The sequence below is a fragment of the Oncorhynchus keta genome, unplaced genomic scaffold (genome assembly GCF_023373465.1).
Source record: "Oncorhynchus keta strain PuntledgeMale-10-30-2019 unplaced genomic scaffold, Oket_V2 Un_contig_6315_pilon_pilon, whole genome shotgun sequence".
Taxonomy (NCBI): domain Eukaryota; kingdom Metazoa; phylum Chordata; class Actinopteri; order Salmoniformes; family Salmonidae; genus Oncorhynchus; species Oncorhynchus keta.
The window spans coordinates 13,138-28,020 of NW_026288790.1; the positions used below are offsets into that span (position 1 = coordinate 13,138).

The 14,883-nt window shown below is 44.0% G+C and overlaps 1 long non-coding RNA gene and 1 pseudogene across 2 annotated transcripts; both read left to right on the forward strand.

Moving 5' to 3' along the window:
- LOC118383828 (insulin-like growth factor 1 receptor) overlaps nt 1-14,883 on the forward strand; it is a 62,324-nt pseudogene that overhangs the window by 11,207 nt on the left and 36,234 nt on the right.
- LOC127925820 (uncharacterized) lies at nt 10,951-12,009 on the forward strand. Of its 2 annotated transcripts, none has more exons than XR_008122360.1 (3): nt 10,951-11,060; nt 11,259-11,283; nt 11,634-12,009. It is a non-coding gene; the product is annotated as an uncharacterized LOC127925820 (long non-coding RNA). The 2 variants fall into 2 exon arrangements; XR_008122359.1 differs by lacking the exon at nt 11,259-11,283 and adding an exon at nt 11,534-11,558.

The window sequence follows — 14,883 nt, forward strand, 5'->3', positions numbered from 1 at the left end:
TAATCTGTTTCCTGTAGAGCCGTCCATGCCCCTGGATGTGAGAAACTGTTATAATCTGTTTCCTGTAGAGCCGTCCATGTCCCTGGATGTGAGAACTGTTATAATATAATCTGTTTCCTGTAGAGCCGTCCATGTCCCTGGATGTGAGAACTGTTATAATATAATCTGTTTCCTGTAGAGCCGTCCATGTCCCTGGATGTGAGAACTGTTATAATATAATCTGTTTCCTGTAGAGCCGTCCATGTCCCTGGATGTGAGAACTGTTATAATATAATCTGTTTCCTGTAGAGCCGTCCATGTCCCTGGATGTGAGAACTGTTATAATATAATCTGTTTCCTGTAGAGCCGTCCATGTCCCTGGGTGTGAGAACTGTTATAATATAATCTGTTTCCTGTAGAGCCGTCCATGTCCCTGGATGTGAGAACTGTTATAATATAATCTGTTTCCTGTAGAGCTGTCCATGTCCCTGGATGTGAGAACTGTTATAATATAATCTGTTTCCTGTAGAGCCGTCCATGCCCCTGGATGTGAGAACTGTTATAATATAATCTGTTTCCTGTAGAGCCGTCCATGCCCCTGGATGTGAGAACTGTTATAATATAATCTGTTTCCTGTAGAGCCGTCCATGCCCCTGGATGTGAGAACTGTTATAATATAATCTGTTTCCTGTAGAGCCGTCCATGTCCCTGGATGTGAGAACTGTTATAATATAATCTGTTTCCTGTAGAGCCGTCCATGTCCCTGGATGTGAGAACTGTTATAATATAATCTGTTTCCTGTAGAGCCGTCCATGCCCCTGGATGTGAGAACTGTTATAATATAATCTGTTTCCTGTAGAGCCGTCCATGTCCCTGGATGTGAGAACTGTTATAATATAATCTGTTTCCTGTAGAGCCGTCCATGTCCCTGGATGTGAGAACTGTTATAATATAATCTGTTTCCTGTAGAGCCGTCCATGTCCCTGGATGTGAGAACTGTTATAATATAATCTGTTTCCTGTAGAGCCGTCCATGCCCCTGGATGTGAGAACTGTTATAATATAATCTGTTTCCTGTAGAGCCGTCCATGTCCCTGGATGTGAGAACTGTTATAATATAATCTGTTTCCTGTAGAGCCGTCCATGCCCCTGGATGTGAGAACTGTTATAATATAATCTGTTTCCTGTAGAGCCGTCCATGCCCCTGGATGTGAGAACTGTTATAATATAATCTGTTTCCTGTAGAGCCGTCCATGCCCCTGGATGTGAGAACTGTTATAATATAATCTGTTTCCTGTAGAGCCGTCCATGTCCCTGGATGTGAGAACTGTTATAATATAATCTGTTTCCTGTAGAGCCTGTTAGTCCATGTCCCTGGATGTGAGAACTGTTATAATATAATCTGTTTCCTGTAGAGCCGTCCATGTCCCTGGATGTGAGAACTGTTATAATATAATCTGTTTCCTGTAGAGCCGTCCATGTCCCTGGATGTGAGAACTGTTATAATATAATCTGTTTCCTGTAGAGCCGTCCATGCCCCTGGATGTGAGAACTGTTATAATATAATCTGTTTCCTGTAGAGCCGTCCATGCCCCTGGATGTGAGAACTGTTATAATATAATCTGTTTCCTGTAGAGCCGTCCATGCCCCTGGATGTGAGAACTGTTATAATATAATCTGTTTCCTGTAGAGCCGTCCATGCCCCTGGATGTGAGAACATACTCTAACTCCTCTACCAACCTGGTGGTCCGCTGGTCTCCCCCTGCCTCCCCCAACGGGAACCACACCTATTACCTGGTCCGCTGGCAGCAACAGGCTGAAGACAGAGAGCTATACCAACACAACTACTGCTCGAAAGGTCACTACCCTGACCCCTCCACACTGACCCCTTTACCCTGACCCCTCCACCCTAACCCCTCCACCCTGACCCCTCCACCCTGACCCCTCTACCCCTGGACCCCTCCACCCTGACCCCTCCACCCTGACCCTCTACCCTGACCCCTCCACCCTGCCCCTCCACCCTGACCCCTCCACCCTGACCCCTCCACCCTAACCCCTCCACCCTAACCCCTCCACCCTAACCCCTCCTCTCTCCGTCTCTCCTCAGAACTGAAGATCCCGGTCCGTATAGCTGCTACATCGGGTTGACTGACATGGAGGAGGACCTGAAGCCTACTAAACCAGACGTTGGTGGGGGGACAAGGGGCCGTGCTGTCCCTGTCCTAAATCTGTAGGAGACCTGGAGGCAGAGGCAGCTGACGCTTCATACAGAAAAGTCTTTGAGAACTTTTTACACAACTCTATCTTTACCCCCAGGTAAGCAGATCACAGGCCGTAACACACACCTGGGGAGGATCCAGTAGGACACAACCTAAATCTTCTGAAATGGAAAACAAATATGAGCCGTCTTGTTGAACAAATGGCCATTTATACTGAACAACTATTACTAGTGTAACTAAACAACAATATAAACAACTATTACTAGTGTAACTAAACAACAATATGAACAACTATTACTAGTGTAACTGAACAACAATATAAACAACTATTACTAGTGTAACTGAACAACAATATAAACAACTATTACTAGTGTAACTGAACAACAATATAAACAACTATTACTAGTGTAACTGAACAACAATATAAACAACTATTACTAGTGTAACTAAACAACAATATAAACGACTATTACTAGTGTAACTGAACAACAATATAAACAACTATTACTAGTGTAACTAAACAACAATATAAACGACTATTACTAGTGTAACTGAACAACAATATAAACGACTATTACTAGTGTAACTAAACAACAATATAAACAACTATTACTAGTGTAACTAAACAACAATATAAACAACTATTACTAGTGTAACTAAACAACAATATAAACAACTATTACTAGTATAACTAAACAACAATATAAACAACTATTACTAGTGTAACTAAACAACAATATAAACAACTATTACTAGTGTAACTAAACAACAATATAAACGACTATTACTAGTGTAACTAAACAACAATATAAACAACTATTACTAGTGTAACTAAACAACAATATAAAACGACTATTACTAGTGTAACTAAACAACAATATAAACAACTATTACTAGTGTAACTAAACAACAATATAAACAACTATTACTAGTGTAACTAAACAACAATATAAACAACTATTACTAGTGTAACTAAACAACAATATAAACAACTATTACTAGTGTAACTAAACAACAATATAAACAACTATTACTAGTGTAACTAAACAACAATATAAACAACTATTACTAGTGTAACTAAACAACAATATAAACAACTCTTACTAGTATAACTAAACAACAATATAAACAACTATTACTAGTGTAACTAAACAACAATATAAACAACTATTACTAGTGTAACTAAACAACAATATAAACGACTATTACTAGTGTAACTAAACAACAATATAAACAACTATTACTAGTGTAACTAAACAACAATATAAACGACTATTACTAGTGTAACTAAACAACAATATAAACAACTATTACTAGTGTAACTAAACAACAATATAAACAACTATTACTAGTGTAACTAAACAACAATATAAACAACTATTACTAGTGTAACTAAACAACAATATAAACAACTATTACTAGTGTAACTAAACAACAATATAAACAACTATTACTAGTGTAACTAAACAACAATATAAACAACTATTACTAGTGTAACTAAACAACAATATAAACAACTATTACTAGTGTAACTAAACAACAATATAAACAACTATTACTAGTGTAACTAAACAACAATATAAACAACTATTACTAGTGTAACTAAACAACAATATAAACAACTATTACTAGTGTAACTAAACAACAATATAAACAACTATTACTAGTGTAACTAAACAACAATATAAACAACTATTACTAGTGTAACTAAACAACAATATAAACGACTATTACTAGTGTAACTGAACAACAATATAAACAACTATTACTAGTGTAACTAAACAACAATATAAACGACTATTACTAGTGTAACTGAACAACAATATAAACGACTATTACTAGTGTAACTAAACAACAATATAAACGCCTATTACTAGTGTAACTAAACAACAATATAAACAACTATTACTAGTGTAACTAAACAACAATATAAACAACTATTACTAGTGTAACTAAACAACAATATAAACAACTATTACTAGTGTAACTAAACAACAATATAAACGACTATTACTAGTGTAACTAAACAACAATATAAACGGTCACACATAAGGTGTTGGTCATGAGCTGAAATAAAAGATCCCAGAAATGCTCCATACTCACAAACAGCTTATTCCTCTCAAATTCTGTGCACAAATATGTTTAAATCCCTGTTAGTGAGCACTTCTCCTTTGCCAAGATAATCCATCTACCTGACAGGTGTGGCATATCAAGAAGCTGATTAAATATCATGATCATTACGCAGTACGGTTGACTGGCGTGAACCCGGTTACTGAGATTTAACGGGATTATTTTTCCTTGCATAAATAACTCAGAAACCGGTTAATTCTAATAAATTATTGAAATGAACTGTTAAATTATATGTGATGACTAAATCTGGTTTCTCTACAGCCTCTGATGATGAATCAATGCTCAGGGTGGGGGGCGGACGGCCCGTCTCAGGGTGGGGGGCGGACGGCCCGTCTCAGGGTGGGGGACGGACGGCCCGTCTCAGGGTGGGGGACGGACGGCCCGTCTCAGGGTGGGGGACGGACGGCCCGTCTCAGGGTGGGGGGCGGACGGCCCGTCTCAGGGTGGGGGGCGGACGGCCCGTCTCAGGGTGGGGGCGGACTGGCCGGTCTCAGGGTGGGGCGGACGGCCGGTCTCAGGGTGGGGGCGGACGGCCGGTCTCAGGGTGGGGGCGGACGGCCGGTCTCAGGGTGGGGGCGGACGGCCCGTCTCAGGGTGGGGGCGGATGGCCCGTCTCAGGGTGGGGGCGGACGGCCCGTCTCAGGGTGGGGCGGACGGCCCGTCTCAGGGTGGGGGACGGACGGCCCGTCTCAGGGTGGGGGCGGACGGCCGGTCTCAGGGTGGGGGCGGACCCGGTCTCAGGGTGGGGGCGGACGGCCCGTCTCAGGGTGGGGCGGACGGCCCGTCTCAGGGTGGGGCGGACGGCCCGTCTCAGGGTGGGGGCGGACGGCCCGTCTCAGGGTGGGGGGGGCGGACTGGCCCGTCTCAGGGTGGGGACGGACGGCCCGTCTCAGGGTGGGGGCCATCGGCCCGTCTCATCTGGGTGGGGCGGACGGCCCGTCTCATCTGGGTGGGGGCTGGTTAGGCCCGTCTGGGGGGCTAATTTACCATCTGGCCCGTCTCAGGGTGGGGCGGACGGCCCGTCTCAGGGTGGGGGCGGACGGCCCGTCTCAGGGTGGGGGACGGACGGCCCGTCTCAGGGGTGGGGGACGGATCTGGCCCGTCTCAGGGTGGGGGCGGACGGCATCTGGGTCTCAGGGTGGGGGCGGATCTGGCCCGTCTCAGGGTGTTACCATCTGGTTGGTCTGTTGCCATCTGTTACCATCTGGTTGGTCTGTTACCATCTGTTAGTTACCATCTGGTTGGTCTGTTACCATCTGGTTGGTCTGTTACCATCTGTTACCATCTGGTTGGTCTGGTACCATCTGGTTGGTCTGTTACCATCTGGGTGGTCTGTTACCATCTGGGTGGTCTGTTACCATCTGGGTGGTCTAATTTACCATCTGGTTAGTCTAATTTACCATCTGGTTGGTCTGTTACCATCTGGTTGGTCTATGATACAGTAATATAAAGACTGAATGCATGTCTAATTTACCATCTGGTTGGTCTAATTTACCATCTGGTTGGTCTAATTTACCATCTGGTTAGTCTAATTTACCATCTGGTTAGTCTAATTTACCATCTGGTTGGTCTAATTTACCGTCTGGTTAGTCTAATTTACCATCCTGTTGGTCTAATTTACCATCTGGTTGGTCTAATTTACCATCTGGTTAGTCTAATTTACCATCCTGTTAGTCTAATTTACCATCTGGTTAGTCTAATTTACCATCCTGTTAGTCTAATTTACCATCCTGTTAGTCTAATTTACCATCCTGTTAGTCTAATTTACCGTCTGGTTGGTCTAATTTACCATCTGGTTAGTCTAATTTACCATCTGGTTAGTCTAATTTACCATCTGGTTGGTCTATGATACAGTAATATAAAGACTGTATGCATGTCTAATTTACCGTCTGGTTAGTCTAATTTACCGTCTGGTTAGTCGATGATACAGTAATATAAAGACTGTATGCATGTCTAATTTACCGTCTGGTTAGTCTAATTTACCGTCTGGTTAGTCTAATTTACCATCTGGTTGGTCTAATTTACCATCTGGTTAGTCTAATTTACCATCCTGTTAGTCTAATTTACCGTCTGGTTGGTCTAATTTACCATCTGGTTAGTCTAATTTACCATCTGGTTGGTCTAATTTACCGTCTGGTTAGTCTAATTTACCATCTGGTTGGTCTAATTTACCATCTGGTTCATCTAATTTACCATCTGGTTAGTCTAATTTACCATCTGGTTGGTCTAATATACCGTCTGGTTAGTCTAATTTACCGTCTGGTTGGTCTAATTTACCATCTGGTTAGTCTATGATACAGTAATATAAAGACTGAATGAATGTCTAATTTACCATCTGGTTAGTCTAATTTACCATCTGGTTAGTCTAATTTACCATCTTGTTGGTCTAATTTACCATCTGGTTGGTCTAATTTACCATCTGGTTAGTCTAATTTACCATCTGGTTGGTCTAATTTACCATCTGGTTGGTCTAATTTACCATCTGGTTAGTCTATGATACAGTAATATAAAGACTGAATGCATGTCTAATTTACCGTCTGGTTAGTCTAATTTACCATCCTGTTGGTCTAATTTACCATCTGGTTGGTCTAATTTACCATCTGGTTAGTCTAATTTACCATCCTGTTAGTCTAATTTACCATCTGGTTAGTCTAATTTACCATCTGGTTAGTCTAATTTACCATCTGGTTGGTCTAATTCACCATCTGGTTGGTCTAATTTACATCTGGTTGGTCTAATTTACCATCTGGTTAGTCTAATGATACCAGTTGGTCTATAAAGACTGAATGCATGTCTAATTTACCATCTGGTTAGTCTAATTTACCATCTGGTTAGTCTAATTTACCATCTGGTTGGTCTAATTTACCATCTGGTTGGTCTAATTTACCATCTGGTTAGTCTAATTTACCATCTGGTTGGTCTAATTTACCATCTGGTTGGTCTGTTACCATCTGGTTGGTCTAATTTACCATCTGGTTGGTCTGTTACCATCTGGTTAGTCTAATATACCATCTGGTTGGTCTAATTTACTATCTGGTTGGTCTGTTACCATCTGGTTGGTCTAATTTACCATCTGGTTAATCTAATTTACCATCTGGTTGGTCTAATTTACCGTCTGGTTAGTCTAATTTACCATCTGGTCTGGTCTGTTACCATCTGGTTAGTCTAATTTACCATCTGGTTGGTCTGTTACCATCTGGTTAGTCTAATTTACCATCTGGTTGGTCTAATTTACCATCTGGTTGGTCTAATTTACCATCTGGTTAGTCTAATTACCATCTGGTTAGTCTAATATACCATCTGGTTAGTCTAATTGACCATCTGGTTGGTCTAATTTACCATCTGGTTAGTCTAATTTACCATCTGGTTGGTCTAATTTACCATCTGGTTGGTCTAATTTACCATCTGGTTAGTCTAATTTACCATCTGGTTGGTCTAATTTACCATCTGGTTAGTCTAATTTACCATCTGGTTGGTCTAATTTACCATCTGTTAGTCTAATTTACTATCTGGTTGGTCTGTTACCATCTGGTTGGTCTAATTTACCATCTGGTTAATCTAATTTACCATCTGGTTGGTCTAATTTACCGTCTGGTTAGTCTAATTTACCATCTGGTTAGTGTAATTTACCATCTGGTTAGTCTAATTTACCATCTGGTTGGTCTGTTACCATCTGGTTAGTCTAATTTACCATCTGGTTGGTCTAATTTACCATCTGGTTGGTCTGTTACCATCTGGTTAGTCTAATTTACCATCTGGTTGGTCTAATTTACCGTCTGGTTGGTCTAATTTACCATCTGGTTAGTCTAATTTACCATCTGGTTAGTCTAATTTACCATCTGGTTAGTCTAATTTACCATCTGGTTAGTCTAATTTACCATCTGGTTAGTCTAATTTACCGTCTGGTTAGTCTAATTTACCATCTGGTTGGTCTAATTTACCATCTGGTTGGTCTAATTTACCATCTGGTTAGTCTAATTTACCATCTGGTTGGTCTAATTTACCATCTGGTTGGTCTAATTTACCCGTCTGGTTGGTCTAATTTACTGTCTGGTTAGTCTAATTTACCCGTCTGGTTGGTCTAATTTACCGTCTGGTTAGTCTAATTTACCCGTCTGGTTAGTCTAATTTACCGTCTGGTTAGTCTAATTTACCCGTCTGGTTAGTCTAATTTACCGTCTGGTTAGTCTAATTTACCATCTGGTTAGTCTAATTTACCATCTGGTTAGTCTAATTTACCATCTGGTTAGTCTAATTTTTCACCATCTGGTTAGTCTAATTTACCCGTCTGGTTAGTCTAATTTACCGTCTGGTTAGTCTAATTTACCATCTGGTTAGTTAGTCTAATTTACCCGTCTGGTTAGTCTAATTTACTGTCTGGTTAGTCTAATTTACCATCTGGTTAGTCTAATTTACCATCTGGTTAGTCTAATTTACCATCTGGTTAGTCTAATTTACCGTCTGGTTAGTCTAATTTACCGTCTGGTTAGTCTAATTTACCGTCTGGTTAGTCTAATTTACCCATCTGGTTAGTCTAATTTACCGTCTGGTTAGTCTAATTTACCGTCTGGTTAGTTAGTCTAATTTACCCGTCTGGTTAGTCTAATTTACTGTCTGGTTAGTCTAATTTACCATCTGGTTAGTCTAATTTACCATCTGGTTAGTCTAATTTACCATCTGGTTAGTCTAATTTACCATCTGGTTAGTCTAATTTACCATCTGGTTAGTCTAATTTACCCGTCTGGTTAGTCTAATTTACTGTCTGGTTAGTCTAATTTACCGTCTGGTTAGTCTAATTTACCGTCTGGTTAGTCTAATTTACTGTCTGGTTAGTCTAATTTACCATCTGGTTAGTCTAATTTACCATCTGGTTAGTCTAATATACCATCTGGTTAGTCTAATTTACCATCTGGTTAGTCTAATTTACCCGTCTGGTTAGTCTAATTTACTGTCTGGTTAGTCTAATTTACCCGTCTGGTTAGTCTAATTTACTGTCTGGTTGGTCTAATTTACTGTCTGGTTAGTCTAATTTACTGTCTGGTTAGTCTAATTTACCATCTGGTTGGTCTAATTTACTGTCTGGTTAGTCTAATTTATCCGTCTGGTTGGTCTAATTTACCATCTGGTTGGTCTAATTTACCATCTGGTTAGTCTAATTTACCATCTGGTTGGTCTAATTTACCATCTGGTTGGTCTAATTTACCATCTGGTTGGTCTAATTTACCCGTCTGGTTGGTCTAATTTACCATCTGGTTAGTCTAATTTACCCGTCTGGTTAGTCTAATTTACCCGTCTGGTTAGTCTAATTTACCATCTGGTTAGTCTAATTTACCATCTGGTTAGTCTAATTTACCCGTCTGGTTGGTCTAATTTACAGGACCGACTGGATCAATGTAATAGAGGGAGGGAGATTCTAACTGAACAATCCTCTCTACTGCTGAAAATCCAAGCCGTGTTTGGCATTGAAAGGATTCCACCACACAGGCTATTTGTTGACTATAGTGTATTGTTAGTGTTTGGACGACTGTGATTGTCACTCCCACAACCCTCTGCTCTCTCTCCCTCTCCTCCAGACCTCCAGACCGGCGCCGTCGGGATCTATTTGGCGTGGCCAACCGTACCATCCACCGTGGTGTGACCACCTACCCTAACGCCACGTCACCTGACCTTTGGGCCAACGCTACAGAGGCGGAGTTAGCGGACAGGGAGTATGACTTCGTAGAGTGGGCAGTCAGCGAGCGGGAGCTGCAGATATCCGGTCTGCAGCCGTTCACGGTTTACAGGATCGACGTCCACGCCTGTAACCAACAGGTGAAACGCTGCAGCGCGGCAGAGTTCGTCTTCTCCAGGACCAAACCTGCAGGTTCGTACTGCTCCCTCGTCTCTCTTTCATTATACAGTAGAGCTTTGGTTGAGACTAAACATTAAGATTTGAGTTAAGTTACTCAGCACTGCAGAGTTCATCTTGATTCCTGACACTTGTTTGCGTGAGGTGAATTCATGTGTGTTATCATGTCATATATTGTCATCACTACGAGAAGATTTTATGACTGACACTGATTTAACATATGTTCATTGGAACTACGAAGCAGGTCTGAGGGGTATCCTATGAAGCAGGTTTGAGGGGTATCCTACGAAGCAGGTCTGAGGGGTATCCTATGAAGCAGGTTTGAGGGGGTATCCTATGAAGCAGGTTTGAGGGGTATCCTACGAAGCAGGTTTGAGGGGTATCCTATGAAGCAGGTTTGAGGGGTATCCTACGAAGCAGGTTTGAGGGGTATCCTATGAAGCAGGTTTGAGGGGTATCCTACGAAGCAGGTTTGAGGGGTATCCCACGAAGCAGGTTTGAGGGGTATCCTATGAAGCAGGTTTGAGGGGTATCCTACGAAGCAGGTTTGAGGGGTATCCTACGAAGCAGGTTTGAGGGGTATCCTATGAAGCAGGTTTGAGGGGTATCCTATGAAGCAGGTTTGAGGGGTATCCTATGAAGCAGGTTTGAGGGGTATCCCACGAAGCAGGTTTGAGGGGTATCCTACGAAGCAGGTTTGAGGGGTATCCTATGAAGCAGGTTGGAGGGGTCCACGAAGCAGGTTTATCCCATGAAGCAGGTTTGAGGGGTATCCTATGAAGCAGGTTTGAGGGGTATCATATGAAGCAGGTTTGAGGGGTATCCCACGAAGCAGGTTTGAGGGGTATCCTACGGAGCAGGTCTGAGGGGTATCCCACGAAGCAGGTTTGAGGGTATCCCACGAAGCAGGTTTGAGGGGTATCCATGAAGCAGGTTTGAGGGGTATCCTATGAAGCAGGTTTGAGGGGTATCCTATGAAGCAGGTTTGAGGGGTATCCTATGAAGCAGGTTTGAGGGGTATCCTATGAAGCAGGTTTGAGGGGTATCCTATGAAGCAGGTTTGAGGGGTATCCTATGAAGCAGGTTTGAGGGGTATCCCACGAAGCAGGTTTGAGGGGTATCCTATGAAGCAGGTTTGAGGGGTATCCTATGAAGCAGGTTTGAGGGGTATCCTATGAAGCAGGTTTGAGGGGTATCCTATGAAGCAGGTTTGAGGGGTATCCTACGAAGCAGGTTTGAGGGGTATCCTATGAAGCAGGTTGGAGGGGTATCCTACGAAGCAGGTTTGAGGGGTATCCTACGAAGCAGGTTTGAGGGGTATCCTATGAAGCAGGTTTGAGGGGTATCCTATGAAGCAGGTTTGAGGGGTATCCCACGAAGCAGGTTTGAGGGGTATCCTACGGAGCAGGTCTGAGGGGTATCCCATGAAGCAGGTTTGAGGGGTATCCTACGAAGCAGGTCTGAGGGGTATCCCACGAAGCAGGTTTGAGGGGTATCCTATGAAGCAGGTTTGAGGGGTATCCTATGAAGCAGGTTTGAGGGGTATCCTATGAAGCAGGTTTGAGGGGTATCCTATGAAGCAGGTTTGAGGGGTATCCTATGAAGCAGGTTTGAGGGGTATCCTATGAAGCAGGTTTGAGGGGTATCCTATGAAGCAGGTTTGAGGGGTATCCTACGAAGCAGGTTTGAGGGGTATCCTATGAAGCAGGTTTGAGGGGTATCCTATGAAGCAGGTTTGAGGGGTATCCTACGAAGCAGGTTTGAGGGGTATCCTATGAAGCAGGTTTGAGGGGTATCCTACGAAGCAGGTTTGAGGGGTATCCTACGAAGCAGGTTTGAGGGGTATCCTATGAAGCAGGTTGGCGGGGTATCCGATGAAGCAGGTTTGAGGGTATCCCAACGAAGCAGGTTTGAGGGGTATCCCTATGAAGCAGGTTTGAGGGGTATCCTATGAAGCAGTTTTGAGGGTATCCAACGAAGCAGGTTTGAGGAGTTAGTGAGGTAACTTTGGTCAACTCAGAATTCAACTCGGGATATCTGGTCATACGAAAGTGGCTCAATTTTTAGCCAGGTACATTTCTATGACAACCAATCATTCAGAACTAACCTGCTCTGGGGAAGGCTAACTCAGGGCTAACTCCAGTATCCTGCGTTCAGAACTAACCTGCTCCAGGGCAGGCTAACTCAGGGCTAACTCCACTATCCTGCATTCAGAACTAACCTGCTCCAGGGCAGGCTAACTCAGGACTAACCTGCTCCAGGGAAGGCTAACTCAGGGCTAACTCCACTATCCTGCATTCAGACCTAACCTGCTCCAGGGAAGGCTAACTCAGGGCTAACTCCACTATCCTGCATTCAGAACTAACCTGCTCCAGGGCAGGCTAACTCAGGGCTAACTCCACTATCCTGCATTCAGAACTAACCTGCTCCAGGGCAGGCTAACTCAGGGCTAACTCCACTATCCTGCATTCAGAACTAACCTGCTCCAGGGCAGGCTAACTCAGGGCTAACTCCACTATCCTGCATTCAGAACTAACCTGCTCCAGGGCAGGCTAACTCAGGGCTAACTCCACTATCCTGCATTCAGAACTAACCTGCTCCAGGGCAGGCTAACTCTTGGCAGGAACTAATGGGGATCCATAATATACCCCAGGAATAGTAGCTGCTGCCTTGGCATGAACTAATGGGGATCCATAATAAACCCCAGGAAGAGTAGCTGCTGCCTTGGCAGGAACTAATGGGGATCCATAATAAACCCCAGGAAGAGTAGCTGCTGCCTTGGCAGAACTAATGGAACTAATGGGGATCCATAATAAACCCCAGGAAGACTAGCTGCTGCCTTGGCAGGAACTAATGGGGATCCATAATAAACCCCAGGAAGAGTAGCTGCTGCCTTGGCAGGAACTAATGGGGATCCATAATAAACCCCAGGAAGAGTAGCTGCTGCCTTGGCAGGAACTAATGGGGATCCATAATAAACCCCAGGAAGAGTAGCTGCTGCCTTGGCAGGAACTAATGGGGATCCATAATAAACCCCAGGAAGAGTAGCTGCTGCCTTGGCAGGAACTAATGGGGATCCATAATAAACCCCAGGAAGAGTAGCTGCTGCTTTGGCAGGAACTAATGGGGATCCATAATAAACCCCAGGAAGAGTAGCTGCTGCTTTGGCAGGAACTAATGGGGATCTATAATAAACCCCAGGAAGAGTAGCTGCTGCCTTGGCAGGAACTAATGGGGATCCATAATAAACCCCAGGAAGAGTAGCTGCTGCCTTGGCAGGAACTAATGGGGATCCATAATAAACCCCAGGAAGAGTAGCTGCTGCCTTGGCAGGAACTAATGGGGATCCATAATAAACCCCAGGAAGAGTAGCTGCTGCCTTGGCAGGAACTAATGGGGATCCATAATAAACCCCGGGAAGAGTAGCTGCTGCCTTGGCAGGAACTAATGGGGATCTATAATAATAAATACAAGACATCATTCTAAGCATGTTCAAGAGAGAAAGTCCCTAGTCTGAAAGACCATGCCCCAATAGACCATGGGGATGGAGAGAAAACCCTAGTCTGAAAGACCATGCCCCAATAGCCCATGGGGTGGAGAGAAAGTCCCTAGTCTGAAAGACCATGCCCCAATAGACCATGGGGTGGAGAGAAAGACCCTAGTCTGAAAGACCATGCCCCAATAGTCCATGGGGTGGAGAGAAAGACCCTAGTCTGAAAGACCATGCCCCAATAGACCATGGGGTGGAGAGAAAGACCCTAGTCTGAAAGACCATGCCCCAATAGCCCATGGGGTGGAGAGAAAGACCCTAGTCTGAAAGACCATGCCCCAATAGCCCATGGGGTGGAGAGAAAGTCCCTAGTCTGAAAGACCATGCCCCAATAGTCCATGGGGTGGAGAGAAAGACCCTAGTCTGAAAGACCATGCCCCAATAGCCCATGGGGTGGAGAGAAAGACCCTAGTCTGAAAGACCATGCCCCAATAGCCCATGGGGTGGAGAGAAAGACCCTAGTCTGAAAGACCATGCCCCAATAGCCCATGGGGTGGAGAGAAAGACCCTAGTCTGAAAGACCATGCCCCAATAGCCCATGGGGTGGAGAGAAAGACCCTAGTCTGAAAGACCATGCCCCAATAGCCCATGGGTGGAGAGAGAAAGACCCTAGTCTGAAAGACCATGCCCCAAAAGTCCATGGGTGATAGTGGAATTTCTATAATTCCTATGTGTTTTGTAGCCAAAAACAAATTCGCACTCAATTCTAATTCATTAATGTTCTTCCCCCCTCTGCTCTGTGTTCACATGCTGCTGTTCCTCCTCTGTTCTTCCCCCCTCTGCTCTGTGTTCACATGCTGCTGTTCCTCCTCTGTTCTTCCCCCCTCTGCTCTGTGTTCACATGCTGCTGTTCCTCCTCTGTTCTTCCCCCTCTGCTCTGTGTTCACATGCTGCTGTTCCTCCTCTGTTCTTCCCCCCTCTGCTCTGTGTTCACATGCTGCTGTTCCTCCTCTGTTCTTCCCCCCTCTGCTCTGTGTTCACATGCTGCTGTTCCTCCTCTGTTCTTCCCCCCTCTGCTCTGTGTTCACATGCTGCTGTTCCTCCTCTGTTCTTCCCCCCTCTGCTCTGTGTTCCCATGCTGCTGTTCCTCCTCTGTTCTTCCCCCCTCTGCTCTGTGTTCACATGCTGCTGTTCCTCCTCTGTTCTTCCCCCCTCTGC